The 17,246-nt window shown below is 39.7% G+C and overlaps 1 protein-coding gene across 7 annotated transcripts in view; it reads left to right on the forward strand.

Annotated features, from left to right (window-relative positions):
- The first annotated feature begins 5,254 nt into the window (after positions 1-5,254).
- The window catches only part of EPB41L1 (erythrocyte membrane protein band 4.1 like 1), a 109,097-nt gene continuing 97,105 nt past the window's right edge, over positions 5,255-17,246 (forward strand). For 5 of the 7 annotated variants that reach the window (XM_075177612.1, XM_075177615.1, XM_075177616.1 and 2 more), the window contains exon 1: positions 5,260-5,570. The gene's annotated coding sequence lies outside the window, so the exon portion shown is untranslated. Of the gene's footprint in view, positions 5,571-17,246 lie in introns of all 7 variants that reach the window. The other 2 variants (XM_075177618.1, XM_075177619.1) reach the window with 2 other exon arrangements.

A 17,246-nucleotide genomic window follows, 5' to 3' on the forward strand; every position in this document is an offset into this window, starting at 1 on the left:
GGGTCCTTCATACCCTTTGTTTTCATGTCTGCATTTATTCTTTCTGCCTTGTATGTCCCTGTTTTATGTACTGAACGGCGCACTGTGGCGCCTTACAAATCTACGATAATAATTATAATGATGAAGCTGGGACTGTTTTTATTAGTGTCACTTTTGTGTGTGAGGCGCTTTTTAATACAATGCTCAGAGTGCTCCTAAAAATGTCTTCATGCATGGCCATACATAACCCATTCACAATGCAAGGAACAGCCCTAAATGTGCATATTCATTTCTTTATCTCATCTCAATAACCAAGCTCCACAAAATGAAATCTCACTTTTGCACTGTTCCAAAAAATTAGGCACACTGGGGCACCTACATCGTACTTACCAAATAAACAGCCTAACTCTGCCTAAACTTCTCATCCTCCCCATATACTGCCACCTTGCTCCCTAAGCTATGCACTTGCACAAATCTAGAAGCACAGCAGGATCAGAGCTAATTTTGCACTATGGCTCGGTCTTGTTGCTCTTGGTAATAGACTTTCTCTGACTACTCAGTATAATATACCTGGCATACTAGAAAGCACCATGACTAAATGCACACAGACAATTTGCTTTCTTTACAATCCATTCCATGTTAACTAAACACTTTTATGTCAATGTACATTTATCAACTCACAAAAAGTGTGTTATGAAGATTTGAATTTAATGACTGTCACCAATTCTGGCGCATGTGGCACTCCCTCTAAATGGTGAGCTGGGACATACAAACAAACTTCCGCAAGTTGGGATAAATGTGCCAACCACAAGATGGTGGGACAGTCTCCTAAAATCAGGACTGTCTCGCTGAAAATGGTACACTTGAGATGTATTGTTTTTGTTTTAAATATGGCCTCAAGCCACCTGCAGTATTTAACACATCTCTTTCAAATGTCCTCCATTGTGCCTGACAAATTAGCACAAGTTTGTCATAAGGGCAAGATATAATAATGATGTCACTTGTCATATGATGTAGTGCATTGTTTTATAGCCTGCCACTTAAGTTCAGGATGTGTACACAAAGAGACAGAGGAAACCTCTGCTTCAGACCGAGGAAACCTCTGCTACAGACTGAGGAAACCTCTGCTACAGACTGAGGAAACCTCTGCTTCAGATCGAGGAAACCTCTGCTACAGACTGAGGAAACCTCTGCTACAGACTGAGGAAACCTCTGCTACAGACTGTAATCTAGAATACTCATTGCTTTTATTTTTTTAAGATTTTTTATACTACTCACTAACTACAGTATCGCAAATGTGCAGTAACCCACCTAGTACAATCTGGGGCAAGTTAGAGTTATTTACAAACTGTAAAAATTCAAAAGCAGTAGTGCAAATGTTCTTTTATAATGATCATCATGATATGGGGCCTGATTCATTAAGGATCTTAACTTAAGAAACTTCTTATTTCAGTCTCCTGGACAAAACCATGTTACAATGCAAGGGGTGCAAATTAGTTTTCTGTTTTGCACATAAGTTAAATACTGACTGTTTTTTCATGTAGCACACAAATATCAACATTAAATTTCAGTGTACAAATAAGCTATCAAGTATTTGTGTGCAACATGAAAAAACAGTCAGTATTTAACTTATGTGCAAAACAGAATACTAATTTGCACCCCTTGCATTGTAACATGGTTTTGTCCAGGAGACTGAAATAAGAAGTTTCTTAAGTTAAGATCCTTAATGAATCAGGCCCTGGGTGATCAGCTGATAGGAAGAGTACATAGATCCAGGGTCATTGTTTGACGAGTACAGGTTAGCACATGGCAATGAGATTTAGTTTGTGGGATTAGAATAAAATGAGAGAAAAGGGTGAAAACAGCAGTTTTACAGGGACATTACCTGCATTGCAGATTAGTGCATAGCCCTTTTCTCCCTGCAAATAATTTTGGGGGTGCTGGAGATCACTTCACCTTTATATATGTTTAATGGGACACATTTGGACCTTTCCAGAGCATTTTTTTTGGAAAGTGCATGTCTAGGCTTACTTTGACACTGATAGGCTTCAAACCTTGTAAAGCTGAATTCATACTTGGAGGTCGCTATAGACCTTGTAAAGCCAAGCCTAGAATGAGCCTCTACAACCAGGATAGTCATGCTTTTAGCCTTTAGCAGTGCCCTTTCACTTAGAGCTGAGTGCGCTCACCTGTATTTGGTTTACCCAGGTCTTGTACACGCAATAGAGGCTTATTCTTTGGAGGGTGCTCTCGCAAGGAAGATGGCAAAACACTATGGCAATACAGAGATGACACCTGAATGACTCTTTACTGTTGATTCAGCAGGCCAATTGCAATAAACACTTTGGCACGGCCAGTAGGTTCCATCTCCTTCATTTATGAAGTTGCAGATTTAATTATGACAACATAAATTATCATCTGTAGAACCGTGTATTCGTTAGCGCAATCAGATGGCTATTTTTATGGAATTGTCAAATAACGCTGCTGTTGATGGATATAACGGAATTGAGAGGATGGCATTTCTTACTAGTATCGGTTGGCCCAAGATGTGCTTTAAGGTAAAGGAAATGAGCAAAAATGATATTTACATTAATGGAACAAGATATTTAAATAAAGTAAGAGTTGTAGAGATGATATATATTTGAAGGTGTTCCTAATGGTACTGGATGCTGCAGGCTTTTTAGACCTACAAATTGGCCTGATAGATCCTCTACCAAAAAGGTTGGCTAGAATCTGATTTTGACTGGAAAGAAATGTAGTTCAAATACACATTAAGGCCTAAGTAATACAATATAAGAGGTCACACGTACATGAGTTTAGTTAAATCATACCTCCCATCTATCCAGATTTAGGAGGGACAGTCCTAGTTTGATCCCTGTCCCAATTCCAGGACAGTTTGGAGGTAGCACGGTAAAACGGCATTGGAGGGGTGGTTATAGTGGAACGCCTCTAGGTATCGTGGCACACCTGTGACATGACCATGCCCCATGTATCGTAAACACAACCCCCCTTCTCAGATGCTGTCCCGCTTCCCAACATCAAAAAGGGAAGAGCCTAATGTATTAGCATGACTTTTTCTCTACTCCAGGCCATAAACATAAGAGTATGTGCCATATTCCCTATGTTCCTACAGAACCCTACAAAATGCCAGAGCTGGTAACTATGACAAGAGGTGTCTGCACTAATACATACGTACAGAGGCGGAAGTAGCGAGGTGTGGGCCCCAGTGTAGGGAAGAGGGGAGGAGGGATCCGGGGCCTACACCTCCTCAATTCCCAGTGCAATGGGCCCCATTATCTTCATGGGCCCCAGTGTGCCGCACCTAATGCACTAATGGTAGTTCCCCCACTGCATACATATATACACGGTTACCCAAATAAAAATATGCTCCTAAATGATACTGCATGCAAATGTCCTTCATATTATAAACACATTGCGTCTCATGATGCACCCAGATCTGTATCAGTAGGAGATGCGCTACCGATAAGCCAGGAGTAAACTGTGGCACATGGGATTGGTTTACACCAGGAGCAACAAAAACATAGATGTGGCTTGTAACGGTATTAGTAGTAATTGCCAAAATCACATTACCCAATTTGAACACAATAAAGTGTTGTATACATAAGAGAGTAGTGTCTGGAGAGTGTTATTACTAAATGTGAAAGTGGCATTTAAATGTAAAATACTATTAAATACAATGTATACAAATACAAATTAAATTCAATTAAACACAAACATTCCTTGTCTTCTACTTTAAAAATCAAATGGGAATCTTATAACCTGCTGTGGCCCAAATGCAAATATCAATTAAGTAATGTAAATAGGTGGATGCAACTTCATTTAATATACTAATGCTTTATTTACTGTGAGCGGGAGGTGCCCAAGAGCTAACAGCCAATCAGATGCAGCTACTGATCATTATCGCCATCATCTGTGTGTATTTTGCACCAGGGGTTGAGCAGAATAGATAAGCCTCTGACAAGTGTATATGTGTTTGTGTCCAGTTCTACAGCAGTGGCCTTTGTGTGAACATGCTCTTACTGTACTCGGCCTATTCTTGCCCACCCTTGTAATGCCTCTTTAAATGTAGGGATGCAATCGAATCTACATACGAACCGAGGGCAAGTCATCTTTGTGCCCATGCCTTGTACGGAAATTAATATTTTACGCCCAAAAAAAAATGCACTCGCGTCCAGCTCTGAATGAGCCCCATTGTATCTATGGTATACTCAAATCACCGCGGTTCTTATATTTAATTCTCTCATTCTGTATATCAATGACAATCTATGGATGTGCAATGGCCCAATCTCTTCTAACATGGACTCATCCAAAAGTTAGATTAAAATATTTTCTAGCGTATAAAAAAGTATTGGCCAGCTACATTTTCTAGATTGTTTGGCAATTTTTTTCTTATTTGCAAGCTACTGTCACGCACAGCTGACATGGATACTCTTCAATACACAGCTCTAACACACAGGCTGCTGATAAAGTCACAAGGCAGGAAATGAACAGACTGATGTCAGAGATTTCCATGTTTGTATAAGGAAATGTGTAATTCAGTGAGAATGCTGGGACAGTTGTGTGTATACCGCATGTAACCTGTTCAGTGGAGATAGAGCACATAACCCTGTGTAAGACATTTTTAGGCTGGGTTGATTTTCAGGTCAGACCCTCCTTGAGACTTGCTGGGACCCTTATCTTGAATCCTAATGTCTTTAAGTCAGAACAGATTGCCTTTTATCCATGATGTCCCATGTCGCCATAGCTACTTTACCATTTCTGGTGGAAATATGCACATCCACTTGGTGTGTGCCAAATTCTGCCCATGCCAAGCGTTCACCTTACCAGGGATCTCTCTGTAATGTATCACCTATGTACAGTATTCATAGCATTGCTGCACATAGGGGGTGACGCTGAACCCTGGATGCCAGCAGTTCAGCTGCAGAGCCCATTAGCTTGATTGCAGTCATTGTGAGTGCTTGCAATCCAGATGAGGCTATTAACCCCTTGCATGCTCCTGGTGTCAGCAGAATGAATCAGCAGAGGAGTATACTCCCCTGCTGTCATTAGAGGACAGCAGCACAGTTTAACACAAAACACTGATCTCACACACACATACACACACACACACACACACACACTAGGTGGGGCATCCTCTATATCTATTGCACTCTGTCACACACAGAAAAAAAAACAAAAAAAAAATGTTTTTTCATCTCAGGAGGCTGGATCTCTGTCTCCTGTGCCCAGCCTCCCGTCTCCCTCCCTCCCTCTCTTCTTTCTCTTTCTCTCTCTCTCTCTCTCTACTCCAGCCTCCTTGTTTTCCTGCACTGCCCAACCTCTTCTGCAAGCATTACCTTTTGCAGTGTCTCTCTGTGCTGCATTAAAGATTTCTCTTTATTCAGTTTTAAGCAAGAGGGTTTAGGGCACAGAGGGGGGGTTGTTGCCTCTGAACTATTTCATATCCATCTCGCATTTACAGCTTTACAATTGCACATTTTACAATGCTTTGCCTGTGGAGTATGCGCTAGAAGAGATATATGGCTCGTTGAAGGGTAACCCACCCAAAGCCCCTCTCTCTCTGCTAACAGGTAAGTGACTGTTTTTACGTATGGGGTGTGAAGGGCTAATCAGCCACTGTCATATAGGGAACAGTTGCCACAGTCCTGCCTTAACCCATTACTGTACAGGCCTCTCTGATGCCCATCATGTTCAAATAGGGTGGGGGGTGAGGGGTGTAGTGTCTGGTTCCATCGTCAGATTCCCCCCGTTTAACCACCAGCCTGCATTCTGCACACCAGAAGCCGTCAGATTATCCAGCACACATCTGTCTGTGACTGCAGTATATATATATGCACAAATCTGTCATTCTACTCTCTCCATTCCCCCCTGGATGCAGGGTGCTTCCTGCTGCTGCAGGCTTTACTGTATTCCCAACATCTCTGCTGTTTTATTTTTAATCTGTGTCTGCCATTTTAACATATCAGTACACTGTAATATTGTTCCGTCACACAGTGTACTGAGATCATCTGTGTACACACATGCAACACCCCTACCTATGTGCAGATGCACATACACACCCTCCTGTACAATGGTAATGGTAACACAGTGTGTACAATCTGCACATAATCCTTTTCAACACACGCACTGATTATTGACCAATTTACACACCTTAGCCGTACAGTAATTAGATTACACATGTTTATGTGCAGGTGTACACACCCATACAGAGGGCTGCACATGCCTCACTAATGTATAGAAAACACTTTACACACCTGTACACAAACACATATGCATGCCTTATTATACAGTGACCAATACAGCCTACATAGACACAGATATAATCTCCCAACCACTCCCTTTGCAATCTAGAGAGATATTCTTTGTACACTCTGGGTGTGACATATTCAATATAATTTTATTGCATAACACAGACTAGGTATATTTCATTAATAGAATATGCATTTTCTTACCACAATCCATCATTGTATCCTGTACTTCCAGTATTCAGCCTATAATATTAAACATTTTACTCCTTGTCACAAGTACCATTTTAATATCAATGACCAAAATATATTCAGTGTTTAATAATGCCAAAGACTGTATATGAAAATACACATTTGCACTTTCTAAATTATTATTATTAATAATAATACCAGTCCTAATAATATCCGCTAAACTTACTACAAACCAAATTTTGTCATTAATATTTATCATACTGGTATATAAATTATATGGTTGTTTTTTTTAGAATTATGTCAAATTAGTGCTTTATTTTATGTGGATGATTGCTGGGAAATTGGCTGTCATTGTAATACCACTAGTTGTCGTTTAATGTTCAATGCAAGGACCTTTGATATAGCAATAGTGGAACTGATTAATTCAATTTCACTATTATATGAAATGATCTTTAATGTTATTTTCTATCTCTGATTGATGTGATAAATAATATTGACTATTGCTGGAATATTTTTTTGTAAACTACACAAGTATGACAGACATGCAGTAAAGAGATGTATGATTATTTAATTTTAATATTTAAGAATCAACACTAAGGGCTAGATTTACTAAGCTGCGGGTTTGAAAAAGTGGGGATGTTGCCTATAGCAACCAATCAGATTTTAGCTTTCATTTATTTAGTACCTTCTACAAAATGACAGTTGGAATCTGATTGGTTGCTATAGGCAACATCCCCACTTTTTCAAACCCGCAGTTTAGTAAATATACCCCTAAATCTCTTTAGCTACATACATCTTTTTTACATGTGCTGCTTAAAACAGCACATTGAATCTACAACTAACAATGTCTTGTCTCAATAGGAAAAACCCTACCATGATTAAACTATACCAATACAGTATATATCCTCCTATAATTATTATCCATTTGGTGATTTTATTTCTTTCCTGTATGACAGAGAAACATGTCATAGGTCACTATAGAATATGCTAATTGATCATTTCTTCTATGCAGACCTTGTTATCTGCAGTTGAGGTCACAAGGCCCAAACACAAGCAGTCATATTTAAATACCCCCCTTCAGCAGAAATATTCCATTGGTATTTTTATATAATGTTTTGCATTTGACAGTAAAAGGTATAATTGTGATGGGAACAGGGAGCAAATGAACAAGTTCAAGTGATGTGCTTTTGAGTGGGTAGAAGAAAAAAGATGATAAGGGAGGGGGGGGGGAGTGTAATGTAGATATATATTTAAGAAAGAAATTGACTGAAAGGGCCTCTTTGTAATCTGCTATTCTGGTTTAGCGTGTTTTGTTGAAAGAGTTTTTCACTCTGCAAATAAAAGAGAATTTACAGGAGATAAACTGCTCATCCGCCTATTCTGTTAGCTGCCACAAGGGTCAGGCGTGTGATGCTGGCAGTGGAAGGGGTTAAAGGGGCAGAGTCTCCTGCAAGTTTATTCTGAATGTTTGTACAGATTTCATCTGGCAGATTTGTTGCAGCTATAATTAAACACAGCAAAAAGAATGCTACAATGGGGCATGAACTATCGTTTCAATTTAAGGGAAAATGCATTTCATTTTTCTGTTCTGTCTTATGAACATGTTAGCAGCCATGCTTTCATTTCAAAAAGTGGTTTTACCAATCATCATCATCACCATTTATTTATATAGCGCCACTAATTCCGCAGCGCTGTACAGAGAACTCACTCATCAGTCCCTGCCCCATTGGAGCTTACAGTCTAAATTCCCTAACACACACACAGACACACACAGACAGACAGACACAGACTAGGGACTATTGCCCGACGGTTATGATGAGCGCCACGCAAACAATATGATCGGATGCAGAGTTGGTTCAATGTTTTAGTCTTACCTTAAACTCATATATTCTGAATGATCATCATTGATCTCCGTGTCCTGGCAACCTATGGCTGTTCAGTTTTTCTTGGACTATAAGTTCACAACATATCCTCTCAGTCTCAGGGCATGCTGTGAATTACTATTTTGAAAACATCTACTTCCCTTTGTTCTGTCACATTATTTTTAAACCCAATATACCTAAAAACAAACAAACGTGGTCTTAGGCAAAAATATGACAGCCCACGTATGTCCAGGAATAGCATGCGTTACTCCTGATTACAGGACTCTTAAAGAAGAGTTTTGTCTCTTCTCTCCACAGCCAGTTCTTACAAGTTATTTTGTTACCGGTTAGTGTCCATTCAATATGACAGTTTTTCTACATAGCTTAACGTGATATCTATCTTCATCTGTATAGTTCTAACTTCACTTCTCATCTGTATACAGATATCCATCCATTCCCTCAGCTGTGTCTACATTTACAGCCTTGAGTTGCTCATACACACGGCTATTTGGATGGTCTTTTTAGACCTAATTGGCCACAAATTGCCGCATGTACGGGCACAAAAAGACAGCCAAGCCCAATCTCCATCAGATGTTGATGCAGTCTCTTAATGACCACATCTGACTGTTGTCCAACCGCGCTAATGGAGTATATGTTTATGGCCAAATCTGATAGCGGTTCAGCCGCACAATGGTCCTTGCCAAGTGGTTGGATCAGTCAGTGTCTTGCCAGATTTATCAAAGGCATAGGTTTCATCTCCATCTATATATCTCTGACACAGACAGTCAGGTATCTTCTTAATTTCAAGTCTTATTCATATATTCAGACATTTTCAAACCTTCCACTTCTCTTTAGCTATAGACCTTTCCAAAAGTAACTTATCTCTTCTTCATTGGTGGGCAACACGTGGCTAAGTGGTTAGCACTTCTGCCTCACAGCACTGGGGTCATGAGTTCAATTCCTGACTGTGGCCTTATCTGGAGTGTGTATGTTCTCCCCTTGTTTGTATGGGTTTCCTCCAGGTGCTCTGGTTCCCTCCCACACTCCAAAAACATACTGGTAGGTTAATTGGCTGCTAACAAAATTGACCCTAGTGTTAGGAAATTTAAACTGTAAGCCCCAATGGGGCAGCGGCTGATGTGAGTGTGTCCTCTGTACAGCGCTGCAGAATTAGTGGCGCTATATAAATAAATGCTGATGCTGATGATGATGATGATTGGTGTGCATCTTCCCAAAGCTCCTAGGTCTGTTTATGCATTCAGACCCGTTAAAACCTCATGTCTCTTCTTAACACAGAGGATGCTTCCTACACCTCCATGATCTCAATTGTATAACTTTCCGAACTTCACAAGTCTCGTAAATTATTATAAAACCTCACAGGTCTCTTCTTCAGTGTGGAGGTACTCTCACACCTATACAGGTCTATTGATCTGAATATTGTGGTTGTCAGTGCTGCTCTTCAGAGGTCGCTAACAGCATAGGATGATTCAGTGTTTAAGATTGAGGCTTGAGCTATTGGCCCAGAACCAAGCTGATAGACCTCTGTACACATTTTCAAAACTATTATAAGTTTGAGAGAATCACCTGTGGGTCCGTCAACCTGCAGCGACTTCCCTTAGTGTCCCCTGTAAGTTATTCTAAAGCTAAATAACCATTATACATACACAGTCTGTGTGTTGCTGGTGTTTTCCCACAAACTTGTCTTTATAACACCATTGTCTCGTCAGTAAGGGACTATCTGGATACATTGCCCCAGTGCTGTGCATCCCTAGTCTAGAGCATTCAAACCTCAAAGGTTTCGTCATGTTATTTCATATACGCTGACAGTCCAGGGTTACAGGCCTTCATCTTCATCATCATAATCATCATCATGATCATTTATTTATATATGCTGTGACTATTTACAATGCAGAGCAGGGTGGCTAAGTGGTTAGCACTTCTGCCTCACAGCACTGGGGTCATGAGTTTAATTCCCGAACATGGCCTTATCTGTGTGGAGTTTGTATGTTCTCCCCGTGTTTGCGTGGGTTTCCTCCGGGTGCTCCGGTTTCCTCCCACACTCCAAAAACATACTCATAGGTTAATTGGCTGCTATCAAAATTGACCCTAGTCTCTCCCTCTTTCTGTGATGTGAGCAAGTTCTCTGTACAGCGCTGCAGAATTAGTGGCACTATATAAATAAATGGTGATGATGATGAAGTTATATATTGAGGCTACTTGTATTTTTTTAGATGTACTTATACATAACCATATATATGATCTGTTAAAGAGATTGGAGTGGTTGCAGTTTGCTGCTACCAGGTATAACACCGTTTCGCGCACATTGGCACTTTCCTGTAGTCAGGTGTACAGCAAAGAGTCATCTGGATTTCCCCATCTGTTACAATGTAGACTATAAGACTGCAGAGATAATTTACATATCTGTCTGCCTGTGTCTCAGATTGCCATAATGGAATTGTCGACTTCCATACTTTCAGGATAATTAGGTTGGCTTTGATCATAGCTGCATACCTGAGATTGTACGTCATGTGATTTATTTTTATGTCGTTATTTAAGAGAAAATGGCCAAGAGAAAGCCTTTGAGGGCTAGATCTTGTCTGCCATACAACCCTTCCTTAGGATGTCAATGGAGAAATTGGTAACTGCATGCATATTGTGAGAGCTGATGGCGGCAAACAGAATGTTAGGGCTACACCTGTGTTCCAACGGTGACTTGTTGTTGTGTATAACAAACAGATTGCTCACTGAGCAGGACAGTGATAATTGATGTTAGCATGTGTAATTAATTCACACAAGCTACTACAAGATATGCAGAATATAGTGCATATTAATGGCTCTCACTTCAGTCATCCGGAGTCTCCTAATAGACCAGACGGTAAATTTATCAAGCTGCGGGTTTGAAAAATGGAGATGTTGCCTATAGCAACCAATAAGATTCTACCTGTCAATTTGTAGAATGTACTAAATAAATGATAACTAGAATCTGATTGGTTGCTATAGGCAACATCTCCACTTTTTCAAACCCGCGGCTTGATAAATTTACACCCAGCAGGACGCTGCTAAAGAAATCAAAATTATTGCATGGTATTTAATTGGTCTTTTGGTTGCTACTTGTTTGGAAATGACTGTTACTATTTTTGTAACCTCGTTTATATGTTTTTAATCATTTTGCAATCCTCTTTAACTGCTGTGCATATGGGCTATCAGCAAATATAAATAACACTATATAGACATAAATATATGTCCAGAAACTCATACAAAGGTGAAATATAAGGAGGTGACGGTTTTGGAAAAGCGAGTTCTCACTACCATTACGTTTGGAAATTACGTTTGGAAGCCCCTGTGTTTTGTTGCCAAAATCAGACATTAAGGGGAAATTTAATGGGCCAGAAGGTTATTGAATAGATCAGGTAACCACCCCATGACTGGTTGATGGGCGTGTACTTTGTTGTTGGGCGCAGGATTCATTGTAAGTCAATGGTTGGTACCAGGTGTGCTGTTCATGTTTCAACTCGTGTAGTGAAGGCGGTGAAGGGGCATCTCAGGGTGTGTGAACAGTTCAGGCCTGCAGAACCTTTATTATATAAGTAGCAATGTATTTTTGTTACGCAAAATCACTTAGCTTTACAGTACACACAGCATATGTGTATCGCACCACCAGCAATACTCATGTGTATGACACATAATGAAAGCTGTGATGATCTCTTGACTTAACTGCTGTCTGTGACTGCTTGTGTAGAGCATGTGAATTTGTCTGACATAGCTGCATTATATTATGAAGTGTATACAAAGATCAATCACTTTGTTATTGAACGGTAATAGGGATGACCATGCAACAAGACGATCAGTGCATCTGCATTCTGATGAGAAAACAAAACAGGAACATTTATCTGGTTGATTCTTCCTCTGTTGTTCAGCAAAATTCTAATGTTAATATTTATGTCAGATGACACTGTATATGAAGCAACATGCCCCCTGTGGTTGCAGTATAAACAGTATTGAGCTCGGCAGATGTTCTGAATTACCACAGACATGCATCGAACATTTTCTGAAAATGGTAATGGTTCAGCCAGAGCTCTGCATTATGATTTTAATATATATTTAAACTGTTATACATAAAATGTCTGTGGTGAATCCTGGGGGTAGATGTATTATGCTGCGGGTTTGAAAGGGGAGATGTTGCCTATAGCAACCAATCAGATTCTAATTATTTATTTAGTGCATTCTACAAAATGACTGCTAGAATCTGATTGGTTGCTATCTCCACTTTTTCAAACCCGCCAGAAACTCGCAGCTTGATACATTTACCCCCTGATGTCATTGCTTATAATTGGCGAATTCTGATATCATCAGTTCAGTGTTCAGGTTGAAAACTTGTGTTTTATAAGAAATAATGCACCCCTACTGTCAATTCATTGTGCACATTAGAAGTACCCTTAGATTTGTGTGACCTGTATAAAAGCACTTTGTCTACTGCTAGAACCCTTCTGTGAATTTTATTAGCTAAATAATTTGTAGGGAGTACATTATCCCCTATACTATACTATCCTATACTATACTGTACTGTACTACACTATACTATACTATACTATACTATACCTTGTATGAGCAGAAGGAGCATCTGTATTATATACAAAGCAATGGGTGTTTAATCTGTTTTATATACCGAGCAGTGGTGTCTGTATTATACCCTGAACAGATTTCAGACAGTATCCATGTTCTCCAGGTCAGTGACCTCCTCTGGGAGATAGAAACAGTCAGTGTTTGTGTGTTTTTCCTGCTTGGATTTTAGTGTTTGTTGTGTCATTTATATAGTGTCTACTATCAGATTATGACAGACTGTCATTTATACATTAACACAGAGCTCCCAGCTGTCCGATTTTGATGGGACAGATCAGATTTGAGAAATCCGTCCCAACAGTTGGCATAGATTGTTTGCTTAAATTTAACTCCCCCCAACCCCTCGCCAGTGGTTGAAATGGGGATGTAAACGGCGGTATGCCATACTGCCGCTTCTCCTACTGCCTTCATTGTAAAACGATCCAATTCGGTTCACTTACATTCCCATTACATTTTCCATAGCATATGTCACTTCTACATTTTCCCCCGGGGACGTACATCCCAAATTATCGGCAGATGGGAAAAATGTGCTGACTGCCGAGAAGGAGGGACAGCCTAAATTGGGAAAGTTATTTGATACCATTCCATCTAGGTGCAAATTTGCACTGAACCACAGCGACCAATCAGCAGTTACCGTTTATGGGCCATTTGGAGTAGGCACGCTCTGAATGCATCTTCATGTGGCTAGAGTAAAGACGTGACAGTCATCATCATCAACTGCCGCTGATTTAAAAATAGACGGGTGGTAGGTGCCAAGGATGTTTAAAGTGAGAAAATCATAACAGGTGCTGATGATGACGGTCAGCAGGTATCTTTACTAGTTAAAAATAAATAGTAAAAAGGGTAGCACCAAATAAAATAAATAAAAAACCCTAATAAAACGTTGAGTACTGCCTCCTAGTGGTGCAGTAGTGAGAATGAATGAAAGGGGTCAATACATGAACAGCCAATTGGTGCGGTTTATTGCTTTCCAGCAAATCAGACACAAGCTGCTCTGATTGGCTGTTTGCATGTTGACCCATTTCATTCATTCTCATTGCGTCTACGCTACAAGCATGTACTCATCGTTTTATCAGGCTTTTCTTTTCACGGATCCACCCTGAGTGCAGACTTGCGGTGGTAGATTCACTTTTGAAAGCAACAGGAATTGAACAGCATTATGGAACAACCCCATCCCTTCATAACAGCAGGGTAGTCATCTACGAATGGGTCGTTTCAGTAAGATATTCATCATCATCATCATCATCATCATCATCATTTATTTATATAGCGCCAACATATTCTGCAGCACTTTACAATTGGGGACAAACATAGTAAACTAATAAACAAACTGGGTAAAACAGAGAAAGAGGTGAGAAGGCCCTGCTCGCAAGTTTACAATCTATTGGATATTGTTACTTTCCACAAATACCAAACTGTGGCTTTGAAAAAGTGGAGATGTTGCTATAGCAACAAATCAGATCATTTATTTAGTACATTCTACAAAATGAAAGCTAAAATCTGATTGGTTGCTATAGGCAACATCTACACTTTTTCAATCCCGCAGTTTAGTAAATATACCCCCTGGAGTGGTTTTAGGAACATGACAGCAAATTCAGCTGAATGCAGTGGCCATCCCAGTCACCAGATCTCAATCTAACCCAGCATCTGTGGATGACGTGGAGTACGCTCTTCCATCATTGAAAGGGTCCTCAATAAAGTACCATTGACATCTATCCACAGAACCTTTGTTTCGTTGCGTCCCTAAATTCAGTGGACAATAAAATCTTATTTTCTCTAATAATGTTCAATATTATTACTATTATTATTATTAATATTATTATTATGACTATTGTCATTATTATTATTAACTTTGCAATTGTAGACACCCCCCAGAACTGTCCCTTGCTGATTAGTACTGGGGCTCATCCTGTCACCCCTTGGGTGGTGGATGCCAGGGAAATGGTTTAAAGTGAGAAAATGAGCTATTTAGCTAAGAATAAACTTAAGAATGATATAAATAAATAATTTAATGGTAGCATATCATTTTGTTTTATACTTATACTGTGCAAATGTTGGTGGCGCTACCCTAATCTACTGCTGGCGCCTAGTCAAACCAATAACTAAAATGTGAGATAGTTACAATAATAAGTATCAGGAGCAATATAAATTTCATAAAGCATCAGTCTTTCTGTTGCTAAGGGGCCTATTTTTGAACCCCCGGAGAGGTTTAAATCCCAGAGAAAACTGTAGTTTACAGCATTTTAAGGTAAAGAGGTTATTAGTGGATCGCAGCAGATATCAGGCTGCGGTCCCAACCTCTTCAATCACAAATGCCCTATTTATCAAGACCCCGGCAGATAGCGGCATCGCAAGAGAGGGGTCTTCAGGTACTTCCCCGGCAGGCTTTGTGCTCCTCCCAATCACAAATTGTCCAAGGCCACAAGAACCTGTACAGTGATTGTGATCACTTTGCTTTAGATTCTTTGGTAGCACAGACTTCTATCGGAGCCTCGGCCCTGGCTAGTCAATTTTAAAAGTTGCCACGTTAATTAATTTCTTATCTTGATGCAAACAAATGATTTATAACATGAATAAAGCGCAATGAGTCCTAAATAAACCACTAAATGCCTCTATTTCCCATCTTCCTCATATGCTATAAAATTAGACCTTTGGGTTGATCTACAGAACAGTCAATTGCAGATTTTCCTAAGCTCCAGCCAAATACACTATACAGGTTAGATCTATAATCATGTGACGCATCACTTCTAAATAATTATCCGCTGACCCGACCCGTGGCCAGGTCAAAATTGAATTTAGTACATGGATCACTTTTACAAGGCCTACTGTACGGCCTACTGTACTTACTCTGTTTCCATCAAAGATGATGTTTTGATCATCAGAAAATGTTCTTACGTGTTAATATTTTATATTCTATATTTATTGATATGCTCTACTATTTTATTATTATTATTATTATTATTATTATGAGTTTTATTTTTTAGGTCTGTAATTATTTTTGTTTTGTTTTGTTATTTCAACAAAAATAGGTTGTATTTCTTCATTAAAAGTCTTATTTTTTGCAGTGAACAGTAAACGGGTAACTGCTTAAATAGAACCACTGAAACAAAGTGTCTTAAATGACGTTTAAATATTAAATGAATATATTTTCATCTCTCTGTCTGGAGTAACTTACCCACCCAATAGCAACCAGGAGACCATGTTTAGCTGGTCAACCACATGTACAAGTCCAAGGGTTGTATCCAAAACAGCAACTTTGACCTGGAAGGAGTTCTATGGTGGAGTTCTGCATTGGTATAATGACAGATGTGTGCTAAACACTCGGCATGCAGCTGCCATAGTAATTCTGCAGGGTTTTATAGGAAAATACTGCAGTGTTGTGCTGTTCTCTTCACTGCCCACTTCTGGTTCAAACCCTGGAAGACAGATAGGAATTTCACCATGGTCAGTGCAGTGTACTTGCATAAAAATGGGCTCCGTGTTGCTATGGGGTAACATTGTTACCAGGGATGGGCTTCTTTACGAAGCAGGAGAAATGGGTAAGATGACGGCAATGATGAGTAAGTTATGTGTGTGCTTAATAAATAAATAGAAATGGTTCTTTAGTGGTGCTATAATAGGCCGTTACACTACCATGAGCTGCCAGAACATCTTCATAAAACAGTTCATATTTGCTGATGGGGGAAAACTCTGATTCAAGGTCTAATCCATAATCTTTCATAAGTGTACAATTGGGTTGAGAGGTTGTGGCTGGAATGGCCGCTTTTTATGGTTTACAGTGTTGACATGCTCATCACACCACACAGTGACAACTGGTCGATGAAGAATTGTCATTCCACAACATTCCATTCTCATCAAGATAGAAATGCCTGACCGCGGGATGAAGGTGACCACTCAGAATGGCTCTATACTTAATGGCCCATGTCTTACCTTCTAAGGAGTTGATTGGACCTAAACTATGTAACCGAGTAAAGGGCCTCAAGCCATGATAAAGCCGTCAGAACCTTTCACAGTGGAAAACAGGCACTAATGTCTGTAGGCTTCTGTTGGAGTGTACTACGCTAGTACTCATTTCTACTGCTGTGTGGACAGTTTCAAGTGTAATTTTAGGTGTAATAAAGGGGTTTTACACCACAACCCAACTAATATTATCCCTTGATAAGAAGTTCTTGGTGGACGTTGCTTGATGAGACTGTCTGCTTATGTCCTAGATTGACGTCTTTATTGCCTTGCATCTTACTCCAGTGCATGGGCATCGTTATCGATTATGGGCTTTTATCCACAGCTGTTCTGTTTTTTTAATGTCTTTCTCTAAGACTTTCACGCC

Source organism: Mixophyes fleayi, chromosome 6 (assembly GCF_038048845.1).
Source record: "Mixophyes fleayi isolate aMixFle1 chromosome 6, aMixFle1.hap1, whole genome shotgun sequence".
NCBI lineage: Eukaryota > Metazoa > Chordata > Amphibia > Anura > Limnodynastidae > Mixophyes > Mixophyes fleayi.